We start from the raw sequence: 16125 nt of genomic DNA, 5'->3' as shown, positions 1-16125 counted from the left end.
GACTCTGACTTGGTCTTTCCAAAACATCAGCTCTATTCTTCCACAAACAGAATTTGAAATAAAGACTTTTATGCTAGAAGTTATTGTCATTATTTCTAACATGATTCCATAATCATTGCTTTGTGATGATAAACGTGTCTGAGCCCATGCTCAAAACCATGCTCACTTTTTACTCTCACCATCCTGCTGAGAGAAATAAAACACATTAGACAAAGGTCTTGTGTGCAGAAATGAAGCATTTTCATTTCTTCAAACACATGACATCTCATTTAAAACAGGAAGTTCTGCTTTGGTTTCATTTAGCCTCAGAGCATTTGTCCGACAGACCTCTGGGTTATCAGCATGATGTTTAAAGTGCAGATGGGCAGCAGTTTTGTGTTTTGATCACAGTAGCAGAGGAGTCTTTTCTTTTTTTTTTTTTTTAAACACATAAATGCTTTAAAAATATATCCTATTCAAATCTCTGCCATTTAAAACTGATTCTCCTCACAGCTATCATCCTACTGAATGGAAATTTAACTCTTAAATCAAATGCTGACTGTAGACGTTCACATATTTTTGCTGCTCATAGATATTGAATATTTGATCATTTTCCTTATAGATAAATTAAAGTGTTTTATTTGAAAATGTGAAGATGTTTTGAGTCATATTTGTGAAGAGAACATATACATAAAGGCTTTAAACTGTTATCATTGCTGTTATTTGTTTCTGTTTAAGTCACTTTACTTGAAGTTTACTGGTTAGAAGTTATAAATAAATAGAGAAATACATAAATAATAAACAAATATCAGTCTATTTCAACATAACTTGCATTGAAATATGATCTCAGATGATATTACAGTGTAGTTACCTAATCATGCAAGGTAGATATAGGCTGCTCCTGTCTGTACTTCTCACCCACCCGTCCATGCATGCCTTCTTCTTGCAGCTCAGCCGCCCCCCTAGGCACCCACCCCATCCTTTCCACTGACATACATCTAAGCAGGACCGTGCACCTTTTGTGTTGGGCTCCCTCTTTGTTAGCAGCTGCTGGACAGAGCAGCAGTCTGCAGTAACTGTGTAATAGCAGCAACAACATATAAGCCATGCTTCTCTCAGTAAAAACGAATGAGGACTGTGTGGTGTTTTTTTTTTTTTTTTTTTTTTAATTTTTACTTTTGTGTGTGAATTTATTGCTTTTTATTTGAAAAGAAGGGGGAGATTTGGGGAAAATAACATGAGTGTTTGGATTTTATCTGAAAGAAAGCTGACATAAAAAGGCTCTGTTTATTTTCTAAATCTATCTATCTATCTATCTATCTATCTATCTATCTATCTATCTATCTATCTATCTAAGGTGAGAAGCAGCAGCATCACCTCTAAAGTGAACTGCAGATAACCTCGTGACGTGGCAGACATACCATGCAAGCCTATATAAAATTCAGTGTGGCCGCATGTATCTGGTGGTGGTTTGAGCCGCTCATAAGGCTTTGCAGATCATCTGACTTCAGTCTAGATGAAGGATGAGCTTCTCCGGCATAGACGTTGTCCATCCTGCTGATGCTCCCTCGTCTCATCGTAAACTCTTGTGCACCCTCTGGTGCTTGCTAGTCTCCCAAACTTCTTTGTGTAGCCTGCTTTGCAGATTGTCTTCCTTGTCTGTGTGGTTGCTCATTATTCAGAGACAGACGGATCTCAGGTCATCTGCAGCTGCAGCAAAGGAGAAGCAGGAAAGATGGCGATCATCCATTAGACCGACCGGGCGCACGCATGAAATACGAGGACAACTTTTGGGAGGATCGCTTGAGGAGAAGATTGTACCAGTGAGTTTTTTTTTTCTCCCACCCTTCTTGCACTATATTTCCAGTTTCGTCAAGATTTCGACTGGGCTTTCAAGGTCTGCGAGAACGTCGGTATGGTAGATCATGGGATATAATTTGGAGAGCGCCTCGTGAATGACCTGGAAAGAGCTGCTTTCTCGCTTCAGTCCAGGTCCAGACGAGGAAGTCGGGGCGAGATTTTTAGTCGTGCCGTGACTGGCACCCAAAAGCAGCCAAAGTCAAGTGGGTCTTCTCGCTTCCCAGTTAATATCCTAACCATAGCTCTTCCTCGCTATGTCGCCTCTCGGGTTTGTTGTCAAAGTGACACAAGGAAATGGACGCGGCGGCGTTAGGAAGCCAGCCTGCGTGTTTGAGCAGCACAGGAGCGGAGTGTGTTTTTGTTATTCCGGCATGTCTGGTCAGGGGGAATTGCTGGCCGCGGCCGTGCGTCCCCTCTCCGGCCGTGCGTGTTGTTGCGTGTTAGCTTCATGGAGAAGCCATTGCTCTCCTCTCCCAACCAGACTCCATTAGCGACACCGAGGAGCTGCCATAGCCGCTGGTCCAGTCACACACACACACACACACACACACACACACACACACACACACACACACACACACACACACACACACACACACGCACGCACCATGAAAGCCATGTCCAGCGTGAAGAAGCTATACGTGCTCTCCCCTCCCCTGCTCCTCATTCCCCCTTTTTAATAAGAGAAACCTCATCTTGGTGGCGATTTTGAGTTGGTTCTCCGCAGCTTTGGAGCTACGGACCCTAATGGTGGTGGGATGGATGTATAAGCTTGTTCTGGCTGTGTATATTTTTATTGTACGCTTTTGTTCTTGGTGCTTATAGCTATATTGTTACCTGCTTCCCCCCCCCACCCCCCACCTCCTCTTCCTCCCTCTCCTTCCTTGCACTGCTTGGATGCCTGTTTGCTTGTCACTGGTTTCCAGTCAGGTATGTCACACTAGTAGGGCTTCACCATAAAATGGAGGAAAGCAGATGAGTCTCCAAGGAGAGCCCTGGAGTCAGACAGGCAGGATCCCCTCACGCCAGAACAAAGGTTGTGTTCAACAACAAAAAAAAAAGAAAATGCTCGGCCACCTCCTCTTCCTCCTCTTCTGCTGCTTTTTTCAGCATTTTTTTTTTTTCCGAGCTTGGAAGTTTAGTCTGCTAGAGGAAGCAGAAGAACTCCTGAAAAGGGGGAAAAAAGTGAGCTTAGATCCTTTGGTGGTGCTTTCAAGGTTAACTTCTGTGCTCCAACTCCATGAACACGATGAGAAACAGTATGTGAATAAGAGAAGATGTGCTCTGGAAGATCTACAGCTGAGAGTTTTTCTGTTTTTTGTTCGGGGGGGTTCTTGTGATTATTGGTGGCTGAAGGACACTGGGATGAGGCACGGATTTTAATGCAGAGCAGTGCAGTGTTTTGGCCATGCAGGTAGTTAATGTTCAACAAAGTGGTGTCATAACATGCATGTACTCTCATCTGTGTGTGTGTGTGTGTGTGTGTGTGGGTGAGGAAATAACTGTTGCAGACAGTTTCTTATAGGAAGTTCTCAAGATGATTCTGGTTTTGGATGAGTTTCTTAGGTTTTTTTTTTTTTTTTTGTTATTTGTTTCAGACTGGTTCTTTAAAAGAGACCAGTGGACATCTGGCTAGCACATGTGCAGGTTATTACACGATAACACTTGTGTGTAGGGTTTTTCAAGTACTTTAAAAGTTATTATACTAATGGATCAGGTTGTTTGTTATTTATTAACAAGCTCTTTGCTGTGATTCAGTCTGTGTCCACCACTCAGCCTTAGGTGTCTTCTCACACATTATATGCTGAAGGTGTCCAGCCTGCTAGGAAAGTGAAAGAGGTGCGTTTGCTAGCTGCTATGTGTGTCTGTGTGTGGTTATGCACAGCTCTGCAGTTCCCCTGGCCACTGTGTGAAATCTTGCTGACAAGGAGACTGTGAGCTTGACACACTGTGCTGCGACAATGCTGGGGCTGAGAAGAGCAATCAAAATGGTGGCGACGCTCCTTCTCTCTGGCGTGGCAGGGCAGACAGGTTCTCAAGGAGGAGCTGATAGAGGACAACCGGGCAGGAATCTGCTGCGGTCGACACATTTGTCTGGCAGACAGGCGCAGCGGATCTAGTCTGCTGGATGTTGTGCAAATGAGTTCAGTCTTTTCTGGACCTGGAAGTAATTGGGATGTTTTAGTGGAGGGACCTCTGTGATGCTGTGTGTGCTTTTCTTTGCACTTCCAGCCCCTCTAGCAACTTTCACAAGTCTTCAACACATTCTTAATCTGTTCTTGCGCCATGAGCAGGTGATCTATAGGATTTTGCCCCCCCGACCCACCTCTTCCCCCTCACAATTCTCCGAGGCCCCTGGGATCCATCAGCCTGTGTGTCAATTTGCTATGTTGTAATTTGATAAATTACTCAACCATGTGGTAATATGCACCATTAATGTGACGTAAAAGACTGAAAATCATACTGGCATTGGCTGTTGTGGTCTTTTCTCTTCATTGATGACCTGGTTGGTTAGTCAGTTTACTTTCTGATCATCTACAGATGAATTAGGAGCTATTTGAAGCTGGTATGTACTCCTTTATACTATTCTTTTTCATACAAAATATAATAACAAAACGAACTTGGTTTGGAAAGTCAGTCAGCCTATAAGCCTACTGATTGTTTCCCATTTTTACACCTTTTTAACACCAAAAAATGAATTAATTGTTCAAATATATTATTGTTAGATTGTTATAATGAACTTATGAAATACATGTGCTTCCAGACCCCCTCCTAACTTCATTCAGCTTTATGCCTCAAAATGTGGATAAACTCCACTTCTGAGCTGTGAAATAATAATAATACATGCTTATTTATCAATTTTAAGATCACTTTCTTTTTCAGCTCCACTATATTTTCAGTACATTTGGCCAGTAGATAGTCACTTTAGGTTTAGTTAAATGGTTAAAATACAGTGAATTGTTCTATAATGAATTAAAGCACTTTCCAGTCTACAATGTAGAATATGTTAGCTTATATCTGCTACAATGTTTAAGTGTGAATTGCATATGAATGCAACAGTATAATTCATCAATACAATGTTGAATTATTATTACAGTGTATTGAACTGTACTAATTGATGTGGTGGTTGAATTATATGTTGAGTTGCTACAACATCTGCATGATTTAAACGGTTTGGATTTTGTTTCTGCCCAAAACATATGGTGCAAGAGTTCAGATTTGAAGCTGATAGTGTAGAATTAAACTATACACACACAACTGGATTTTGCGAGGTATATCAGAGTTATGGCAAAAACAAAAAAGAAAAGAAAAAAAAGCTCAACAGGGAGGACAGGAGATCAAACAAGAGAGACCTCTGTGATGGTTTGAATGCTGGAAGGAAGTGGTCGTGAAGCTCATCACTCACCCTATTTCTGTGTCTTGCTCACACACATCTACACCCCCCCCCCCCCCCCCCCCCCCCCCCTACTCTCCCTCTCATTCACTCACTCACAGTGGCTGATGCACTTCTCCATTCTTCTCTACCTGGGGCAGTGAAGAAGGCCAGGGAGACACACAAAAGCAAATTGAAATGCTCCAGTGAGTGCTTTCTTGACATGATGCATGGCTCATGAGATGCAGCCCGGCCCTGCTGCTACACTTGCAACTGTGCTGAAACACACAGAGCCAAAGCAGCCTCGACGCTACAGCACAACCTCCTTACTGTCTGTTTCATTTAGCTGTTTTCCATCTTCATGCAGCCACAAAGCTACAGCCTGTGAACAATGTTTAAACTCCATCATTTCTCCCTTTTTTTTTTTCTTTTGAAATGCACATTTGTTCTGGATATGTGAAAAACTTGAATCCACCATCATGTCAGGGCTTTAGTGGAACAAGGAAGTGGCTTGCTAAGAAGTGTCATTCCAGTTTCTGTTGTCAGTTGCCACGTTACACTGCTGCTGAACTGGTTCCTCCTCTCTGCTTTCCACCAGAACATCAACAGCTGAACACTGTGTTTCCTCTCCTGGAAAAAAAAAAAGAAAGAAAAACGACCCAGTAGCTCAGTGAAGCTTACAGTTGTGTCTTTTTTCAACATGCATGGAAAGCAAAAAAAAAAGGGACTAGTATGACTCAAGTCAAAGGTGTAAAGTGACATGCTGATGAGACTGTTTGTCCAGTGAGATAAATAAAGCCATCTGCGTGGTCTCCTTAGCTTTCTGGATTTCATGTCTTTCTCTAATAAGACACAGTGAACCAACTCTGTCAGCGTCAAGCTGCCTGGAGTGGAGAAGAGAAAAAAAAAATCTGAATTCTTTGGAGACGCCCGTTCCTTGGGCAGTGTGGTGCCACCAGACAAGGCCTTCATTGAGCAGGAACAGGAGTGGTCTTGTAGATGGGATCCACACTAGCTCGGCCTCCGAAGCAACAGAGCTGTCCAAGGACGATTAAATATTTAAGAGCTTGGAAAGGAGGTCTCAGTGGTAAGTTAATATTGATGGGTCTCTCATCTTTCCCTTCTCAGACTTGTTGAGTTGCCTCAAGAGGTCAGTTTGGTGGATTTGGAGAAGAACTTCATCTTTTCTCTTCTTAAATAAACTTGGAATCTTTAAAAGAGAACAAATACAGAGCTTTTTTTTTTTTTTTCATTTGTTTGTTCCTAGAGGAAACCACCACAACCTCAAATTTGGAATTTTTTTTGACTGCTTCTCCTCTCCTCTCATGGTTACGCTGAAATAGTCCATCCTGACGAGCTTGTAACCTCACCCACCCTCTGTAACTGTAGTAACTGCCATGTCAGGCTTACAAGGAAGTCAGCATTGCAGTGTTTTCTGGCAGTTGTCCACTGAGCACCAGTAAGAGTTTCAGTCTATCTTGCAGCCTTTTAATGTGAGCTGCATTTTTTTGTTTATAGGGAAAATCCCGAGAAATCAGACATGGATGATGGCATTTTAATGATCAAATGGTTAAAAATGGATGAAAGCTCGGATTGAGATGTGACGAGAGGCACGTCTTTTTTTTTAGTTGACTTGCTAGTGAAAATGTGGAAGTGCACCTCCAGGGCTGACCTTGTGGTTTGTTTAGTATTTCTTGTATGTGTTCTAAGGTAATGCAGCATTTATTCAAGACAGCAGCAGATTGATTTATGTCAGGAAACGGTTTCCTAGGAGAGATGAACTTCAAGGCTGCATGGAATGTAAGGTTTCCTGGAGTAATTGTCCTTGTGGAAAAACACTTCCTGGTTTCTCTCCAAGATCTGTCCTTCACTTGCATGACTCTTCAGCGTTGTTTATTTAGCCCACAAACCTATGTGTGTTCAGTTTTTGGAGTAATGGCTCAACTGTAGCTATATTAGGTTTGATACTTTTTTTTTTTCCTCCTTTAGCTCAAGGGAAGAAACCCTTGGAAAAAAAAACGTCAAATATATCCACCTATTCCTTTCCTTTTAAAATTATAAAAATACTCACGCCTCAGGCTATTAATTAAATTGTGCACTTAATCATTTATGGAATAGAACATTTAATCGTGTTTCTGAGGGTTTGCCGCAAGTTTCATCCCTCATGCTTTCCATGCATTCCTCATACAAGCAAAAAAAAAAAAAAAAAAATTAACAAATAAATAAAAAAGGACAGGTCACCTTTATTCAATGGGCATTGCAGAAGCTGAAATAGATCTTCTAGATGTTTTGGTACGATGGTGATCTGATCATCCCTGTTTGGATTCTGGTTGCTGCCGTCAGTTTGTGAAGAACAAGCAAAGACAGAGTCTGAGGTAGCCATCTTTGCTGTGAGCAAAAAGCCACATCTCACTTCTGCTTTCTGCTTTCTGCTGCCTGTCATGACAATCTGCGGAGGAACCAGCAGGAGGGGAAGCTGCTCGCTCAGGTCTCTTAAAGTTAAACACTTCCATCTGTGTAACAAGATAGCCAAGCAAGCAGCTCCACTCTGCTGAGCAGGACAGTCAAAGACCTTGAGGAGCACAAAATGGTGGATGGTCATGCCACTGATACTCCAGCGTGATTGGCTGTGTCTCCTTGGCCACTGTGGGGCTGGCTGTGTGAAATGGAGTCCTCTGTGTGGAGCATTGGCCCAGCCTCAGCTCTGATGCAGAAGATAATTCTGTCAGCCCCGAGAGGGAGAGATGAGAGCGCAGCCAAGTGAGGTGCCTTTACTGAAAGAAGGTTTAGCAGCAGACTGTCAGAGGTCTCGAGCTCGTCGTCTCGCTTCCACCTGTAATCCTTGTTCTGATAGCCATCTTCATTTGGTCCTTTTGATTTGAAACAAACGTGCAGTAGAAGGTAAATAAATAAAACAAAAAAGCTATGTAAAGGTACCATTTTGGTTTTGTAAATAAGAAGGAGGAGAGGGACATATAAAAGTATTCACTAACCTTCCCACCCAGGAGGCGCTAACTAAGGGATCCACGAGGCCCTTGTTCAGCTGCTTTGTGAAAATTTCAGCCTTGAAGGTCACATTAATATCTCTGAGGCTCTAAGATGCAAAAGACAGTCTGCACCACATCTTAATTTTTTTTTCATTTCTTTTCTTTTTTTTTGTGGTGCATTTTCACCATGACAAACTGAAGACAGAAACCACACAGAAGATGGCCATTAATGCCCACTTCCTCGTAATCTGCTTGGTCATTATCGTCTGCACAAAAGAGACCAAACATTGCTACTGCATGCTCTCTGCAGCCACCCATCTCTTCAGAAGGAACAATCTGAGCCCTTTGCTGAGTACAAAAGCTACCCTTGGAGCAAGGTTACTTGCTCAATGATGGCCAGCCTCTTTCTTTCTCCTTTTTTTTGGTGCAGTTTTAGAGAAAGATGTGGAATTAGTGAGATGAATGTCTTTGATTGAGAAAGGAAATGTCTTGGTTTGCAAAGTTGAAGAAAAAAAAAGGAGATTGAGTCCACTGATCTGGATACATGGGTGATGCCAGGTAACCATCTGTCACAGATGGACAGGCTGACACAGGCGCTGTTTGACTCTGCAGAATAGGCAATGTTGATGTTGAACAGAAAATGATCTTCTCATTCCTGAATGACAATATTGTTCCAACCGGCAGCTATGCTACAGACATTCCTGCCTCCCTCCCTCTTCCAGCTTCTCTCTCTTGTTTCTAGTGTGAGGATTTGCTTGAAGGCCTCAGTCAGCAGAAAGCTTTGAGGTCCAAAGATCAAAATGGCTCTGCTAGCTCTGCTCCATAACAGATGTGCAAAGAGTGTACTGCGTTAACTGGACGAGCATGGTGCTGCTGTGTAAATCAGTGTTAGGAGCACTCAGTCAACCCAGTTGGAAGGTAGTAAGCCTACATGTAGTAAGCCGTAGTAAGTGTATCAGAGCTGAGACTGGTCCAAGCCTACTTCAGGTAGTTAGTCTTTTCTCTACTTTACCTAGAATGCTTAAGAGTCACCTGAACCTGCTGCCATGAGTTGTTTATTTTTTACACCCTCTGAATGTGACACTTGTGAAGGTCAGGCAGCAGACAGATGAGCAAAGCTTGCTGGACTGCAGCGTCTGAAAAGCTTTGCGCCAATAGTTGCTTCATTCAAACTTTGTGTAAAGATTCAATAAATCTGAATGGAAAATCGTGTGTCTAGCTCAAACCAATTCCAATGAGATCATATAAAATTTGATTTTTTAATTCACTAATGGTAAAGAACATGAACAGCAGTGAGTCAGCGAAGACAATTTTAGGATTAATAAACTGATTTACAATATAAATTATTTTGCCAGCATAATGGCGTCAAGAAAATAGCAAGAAAAAGGCACAATAAAGACCATGAGTAGATCAGGTCGTCTGGGTGGTCATATGAAGAGGAAGCTCTAAAGGAAAAACTACCAAGAGGCCAGCAGCATAGCTAAAAATAGCCAAAGGACTGTACAGTAGAATCTGTCCACAACATGCACTGGGCAAGAGTTTTATGTGCTCTGCACACGTCTGAGCTCTCCTCAGGGCAACAGCATGAAGATGTCTCCTAGCCGAAAGGCACATTTTAATTTTGCAAGCATGTGGTTAATTCGTACATCACAGAAAATAGATCTCGTGGTCTGATGAAATCAAAGTACAACAATTTTTTTTTCACCTTGATCTGCAAAAAACAGAAGAACAGAGCATGCAGCTTTGACACATTTGGTATGTTCTTGGTTGAGAAAATGGTTCTCTACATTTTGAGGAAGAATTTAATAAAGAAGCTTAAAAATGATTAAAGCCTGAAAACAATGTCCTCAATCCAAAATCCCAGAGTTCATGCAAGGCTTCAGCTTGCACAAAGGCAGCAGTAGGAACTGAGAAGTTTCTAGCTCCAGCTGTGGAAGCTAAGTAAGAGTGGTTTGTATAATAATCATCATCATAGTTTAAATTTTTTTCCCCTTTAAATCCTGTTAGGAGGCATCCCGGATAAAGAGCTGTGAACTGTGAAGCTAGTTAGCAAAGCTTTTAGCTAACCATCTTAGTGTAAATCTTGCTAATGAGTGAACCTGGTTAGTTCTCTGCAGTGAGTGAAGTTGTGTGGGAGTTGAACTTTTGACTTGTAAGAGGAAGTGTGGGTAACTTATGCTTTCTGAATTTGTGCAGTCTTAAAAGATCTTTTTTCGTTGATGTCAGACCTCTTAGAGTTTTTAAAGAAGTAAAGCCATAAGAATCTCTCTGGTAATGGCAGTATTTGCTGGTTAATGGCTGACCTACTTTTGGAATACCATATGTCTCCTGAAACAGATTTGCCAGATTGATGCCAGCATTTTTAGTCAGGTGGTTGATAATTTAAGGGAACATTGATGATTCCAGCCTGTCGCAATGATATTTTGGTCGTGGCCATGGTGTGGCCTCACCATTACTACCACTATGATTCAGAGCTACGTATATGGTGGTTAAGCGTATGTATGTGTAATAATGCTTTTCCACATGCTGTTTTAAATCAATTTAAAGCATTGTCCCTTCAAGAAATGAAAAATAGACTCGTGGAATTATGATACTGAGATAAAAGATTCGCAAACATATTTCATGGAGATGTCTAATGAAATTATTGGTATTTTTCATCTATGTTGTCCTCTTTTTTTGTGCATTTCATGCCATTCCCATCCCTCTTATTCAATTCCTGCAGTTGTCTGATGAATGTTATGACAAAGTGTTCATACCGAACATTATTGATTACCGACATCTCCTCAGAAAAGGCCCGGCTCATTGATTGGGCAGGTGGGAATCGATGTTTCATCTCTGTGTATTCAGACTTCCTCAAATGAGCAGCGTCATGTGATCGCATCATTTAGGGAAGCATTCTGCTCTGATCGCAGTCAGACAGGAATGAGGTCAGCGTGCAGCTATCTGCTCTTATCACACTCGAGCTGAAATGCTGTTGTATTGAGACTGATATGCTCATCAAGGTTTTACTAACAAGATAAAAATCTTTTAGTTTCAGGTGGTTAAGTTGCACTAAATTACCAACATACTATAAAGTTAGTGTGTAATATGTCATTTTAGATATATTTATATTTTTCTGACTGAGCTGTATTTTTGACATGTATTTGGGTACTTTGTACAGAGCAAATATATTAAGTCCTTTAGCTGCTGGAATTGTCAAACTTTACATCTTGCTATCATGATGTCTCATCAGCCCCAAATTCATTTTGCAGCAAAATAACACCCCTCCCCCCAAAAGCTCTGGCCTCGAGTCAAAACAAAGTATCTTCAGCAACATGAAGAAAAGGGAGTCCTGCAACAGATGGTATTATGCACTCACCCCACCCCCACTCTCTCCAGAGTCCAGATCTCAACAACATTGACTCAGTCTGGGATTATAAAAAAAAAAAGACAGAAACAATTGAAACAGTCTAAATCTACAGCATAAAATAAAATATAATAATAATAAAAAAAACCTTTTAAATGTTGCCATGATGTATAGATAATGGTGTTTCAAGGCCAAACTGTAATCAAGCTATTGTCTGATTTAGCCACTTATAGAGCCCATTCACAGCAAGAAGGACCTGGTTAAGGGCTCTGCTCAGGGGTCCATAGTGGCTCACTCTGTTGGCACTTCACGCACTCAAACTTGGGTCCTTCACCCTATTATGCTAACATGCTATCAGGCCTTCCCAAGTAATTTGTTGCTAAAGAGATTTTGCTTGTAAAATGTTACAAATTAGGGACACAAACGTCATAATAGTTCCTCCTGACAGTTGGTAGGACATTTAGATGAAAGCAAGAAATGTAACGGTCACAGTGGCTCAAGGAGTCAAACAGTCATGTAGTTGCCATGAATATCACATTACATGGCAACCTAGCAAGTTGACGTTGAGATCTACTGGTATGGGCTGAAGCTGTGGACTAATTGACACCCATCCATCCACTTTCTATATGGTTTAGTCCAGTTTCGAATTGTGGAAAGAGCTGGAGGCTAACCTAGCAATTATCAGGAGAGAAGCAGGGTACAGCCTGGACAAGTCACCAGTCAAGTGCAGGGCCAACATAGAGAGACATTAAAACATTACTTAACATAAACATTAAAAGCAACATACACAATAAAAATAAAAAGCATTGATTTATTATTGGTATGCTTCACGTTACAAGCTTACGAAAGCTGTGTGAAACCAGCAGGCAGGGTTGCAGTTGCATCAGTCAATATACTGTTCTTCTGTGGTGGAATGAGCTGGTGTATGGGAATAGGAAGGTCATTCAGGTCAGACCAGCTTTTCTGTTCTAAACCTGTGTTGTTATCTTCTACAGTCCCCATAGATAAAAGCCAAACTATGAGCCAACATTACTGTAACCTGCAAGCACTACGAAGAATTGCTACGAGACATACAGCCTTGTTTAAACTGGATTTTGTTTTTTGCTTTAAGAAGTTGTTGATGATCCATTGTGGTGCTCAGTGACTGTGCAAGTTAGCTGATGTCCCCAAATTTAAACCCTTTTAACCTTTTGGCTTTGGTTTCCAGGTCTATATCACAGGTGTTTGTTCACCACAAAAAAGACAACTGCATCATTAATATGTGGTTTCATAGTGTAAACATTCATTCATTCATTCATTTTCCAAACCGCTTAATCCAATTCAGGGTCGCGGGGAAGCTGGAGCCTATCCCAGCCGGCTTTGGGCGACAGGCAGGGTACACCCTGGACAGCTCGCCAGTCCATCGCAGGGCTTCATAGTGTAAACACCACTACCATATTTGACTCTATTGTGTTATTTAAGCCTGCCAGCAGCAACGTGCTGTGAACACAACACTGTCATATCATCACCTTTTAAGTTGATGTGACAAACTGTTAGCCAACTATTGCTTATTTGCACATCATCCAGAAGTTACAGACCAACACTATAATGCCATTGGATTTGTATTTCTGGCTACTTTATCCAACATTATCTCTTTTAAACACTGTTTTTAGTTTCTAACAACTCTTGAACTGTTAAATGTTCCTTAGTGTTCACCACCTAAACATACAAGACATGCTCTCCTTTCCATTGACATTGGACAGCTCAATGTCTTTTTGAGAATCACAGTCACTTTTATGCTTATATGCAACTGCAGTGTAACTAGATCAGAATTTATAACATGAAAGCATGATTTTAAGCAAAAGTCTGAACTGCAGGCAGTTGCATGCTGTAAGACTTCCGCAAGCAGAGATGGATCTTAAGTTGTTATGTGATCTGCTTTATAGACAAGGGCTAAGCATTTTTCACACCTCTTGAGCCAAATTAACAAAACAAATATGCCATGCGGCATGGCCCTCTGCTGCATTTTGAAGTTCATTTTTTTGGATGCACTGCAACCTGTCCTATGTGTCAGAAGCACACAGAGCAAAGAGGAAGTGTTAGGAGACTGAATTTAGGCAAAGTGAAAGATAACTACGCATCTTACTTTGAGTGCAGTAAAGTTAGAGGCTGGTACGTTTCACACCACCTGTTTAACAAGTGTGAGCATGTCGAAAAGGGATATTTTAGACTGCTCCAATATATTTTGGCATGTTTTACTCAATCATTCTGCACGAGTTCATATAAACTCTCATGGCCATGTGATATGTTTTAGTAAGAAAACTGAGCTTCTGAATTACATCTCGTTGGATAAACTGACTAATTTTCAGCTTTGCATCAATAGATTTGCAAAGCCATTAATGTTACATGAATCTGAAATGTGCTCCATCATATCTGAGTTATATGTGACATTTCTAGTGGTCACAGTTCAGAATCTGCACACATTTTTTTAGGTAACAAAATTAGAGCTGGAGTAATAAGCGTATTAATGGATGAACTGATAATCAGGAGTTAAATTAATACCATTTTTTGTTGCAGTTTTTGTTACTTAAACTGCTCCCTTTCTAAGATTGGGCTTGGATCATTTGTCAAACATAACAAAGAATCTTAATGACGGCCTCGACTGCTGTAAATGTGGTACAGTTTTATATTTACAATGATAATAATGTGGAGTATAAAAATATGGTTGAACTATATTAGAGAACTATACAATAAGCAGCGTCATTGTTGACTATTATGGTCACATTATGACTTCTGTGCTAATGTTACGCATAACTTCAGATGTACATGTTTGGTGGCTTGCACAAAAGCAAGACGTCTCCTTAATGAAATGCAGCCATCTTTAGACTGTAATTGCTCCATTTCATGTCACACTATCAGAATCCTCTTGGCAGCGTTGATATTGCACATGTTGATAATGTAATTATGATTTTATACTGAGCAGCTCAAGTGCAAGTCAAAGATCTGACAGTTTCTTTGGGTTAAGGTTTAGTTGGTTTGCAGCAGCCTGAACAGAAAGAGAGTTTTAAGATATCCTGCAGATGTGGAAGCAGTGACTCAGTCATCTTGACCCTTTAGTCATTTGGGACGCAGGGCAGCCTCATTGGTGGAACTCAAATTGTCTGTGCTGCTTTGGTGTATCACATAAGTAAGCTTCTTTTTTGAATATGTTATGTGCTTTATATCATTATTTTAATATTAATGTTTAATTCTGGTATGGTCACATATATTTTTCTGAGTGAAAATAATTTTTGGTCTCTTTTGTTATTGAGCAGACCTGCAGAATCACTTGAATAAAATAAGCTGTTGACTGTGAAGGGAAAAAAACAGCTGCTGAAATTACTTTTGACCAGCAAGTAATGGTAAATCACCCCCCCCCCCCCCCTCCCCCTTTGTTGTAGTGTTACTACAATGGCTCCACCCCAACAAGGTGTGGACTCTACAAGACCTGAAGGTGCCCTGTGGTATCTGGCACCAAGGCGTTAGCAGCAGATCCTTAAAGTTCTGTATGTTGTGAGTTGGTGCAGCTGTGGATCACACTTGTTTCAGTAAATCCCCCAACCCTTCTGCTAGTTTGTAGGTCACTGCTCTCGACCGCTAAGTATGAGCACTCGACAAGTCAGTCACAACAATCTTATGTCAAATGTGATCTAACACAAAAGTTACACCACAAGAATAAACAATCTCATTATCTATATGTGTGTTTACTGTTGTTGCTAGGCTAGGCTATCACTATACATCTAAAGATAGAGTTTCCAGTCGAAGCACCATCTTTAGCTTGTTTTTCCTACTGTGAATTTGTATTCAGTTTTAACAAAAGTTGCTTTTTGTATTTGATTTAATAGAGAGGTTCAAGCTAATCGGATTAGAGAAGCTTTAAAATAACTGCACATCTTCAACTCATCACCTCATTAGACACCAAATCCAGTTGAATACCATCATTATCAAACTGCCAGACTTAATTTAATAAGTACTGATTTACTGTATGTTATTGAGTATATTTCTTCAGACTGTTTGAGAAAGAAATGCTAAATAATTTTATGCCAATCTGGCTACAAAATACTGGTTAATTAGTTAAGAGCAAGCTCTAACTCTTCATGTCCATCATCCGTCTAATGACGTGCTCAGCAATTGTAGGATGAGCTAATGAAGAAGAAAAAAATGAAGCAAAGTTTGAGTTTGAAGCCGAAGTCTTACATCAGCTTTGTCTGTTTTCAAAGTCTCTTAGTTGTACGTGGTAAAGAGAATGATTAAAGCTTAGGTGCCAAAATAAATACTTCTCTATGCTGCTTGACTTGGCCCAAGCTTGCAGCAGAAGGTGCTTCTCTTGAGGAGCATGATTGGATCCTTCACATACAATTATTTTGCAGAGGTTGTTACTCATTTATAGAGACTTTTTCAGTCAAAAATCATCTTCAGGAGATTTTTCAGTTATTGTATGTGAAGTTTAAAATGGCACCTCATGGCTTTCCGCATCTGTCATAAAGTTAGCCCATGAAAAAGTCTGAATCATTACTGAATTAAAGATTAGGATGCAAAAATATCTTTGCAATGAAATGATA

The 16125-nt window shown here is 40.7% G+C and overlaps 1 protein-coding gene across 1 annotated transcript in view; it reads left to right on the top strand.

Moving 5' to 3' along the window:
• Nucleotides 1-989: 989 nt before the first annotated feature.
• Nucleotides 990-16125, top strand: part of znf462 (zinc finger protein 462) — a 54847-nt gene continuing 39711 nt past the window's right edge. The window contains exon 1 of the mRNA XM_079257245.1: nucleotides 990-1802. The gene's annotated coding sequence lies outside the window, so the exon portion shown is untranslated. The remainder of the gene's footprint in view (nucleotides 1803-16125) is intronic.

Source organism: Telmatherina bonti, assembly GCF_933228915.1.
Source record: "Telmatherina bonti genome assembly, chromosome: 17".
Taxonomy (NCBI): Eukaryota; Metazoa; Chordata; class Actinopteri; order Atheriniformes; family Telmatherinidae; genus Telmatherina; species Telmatherina bonti.
Note: the sequence above shows the minus strand (reverse complement) of the source record. Positions and strands in the feature narration are given on the sequence as shown.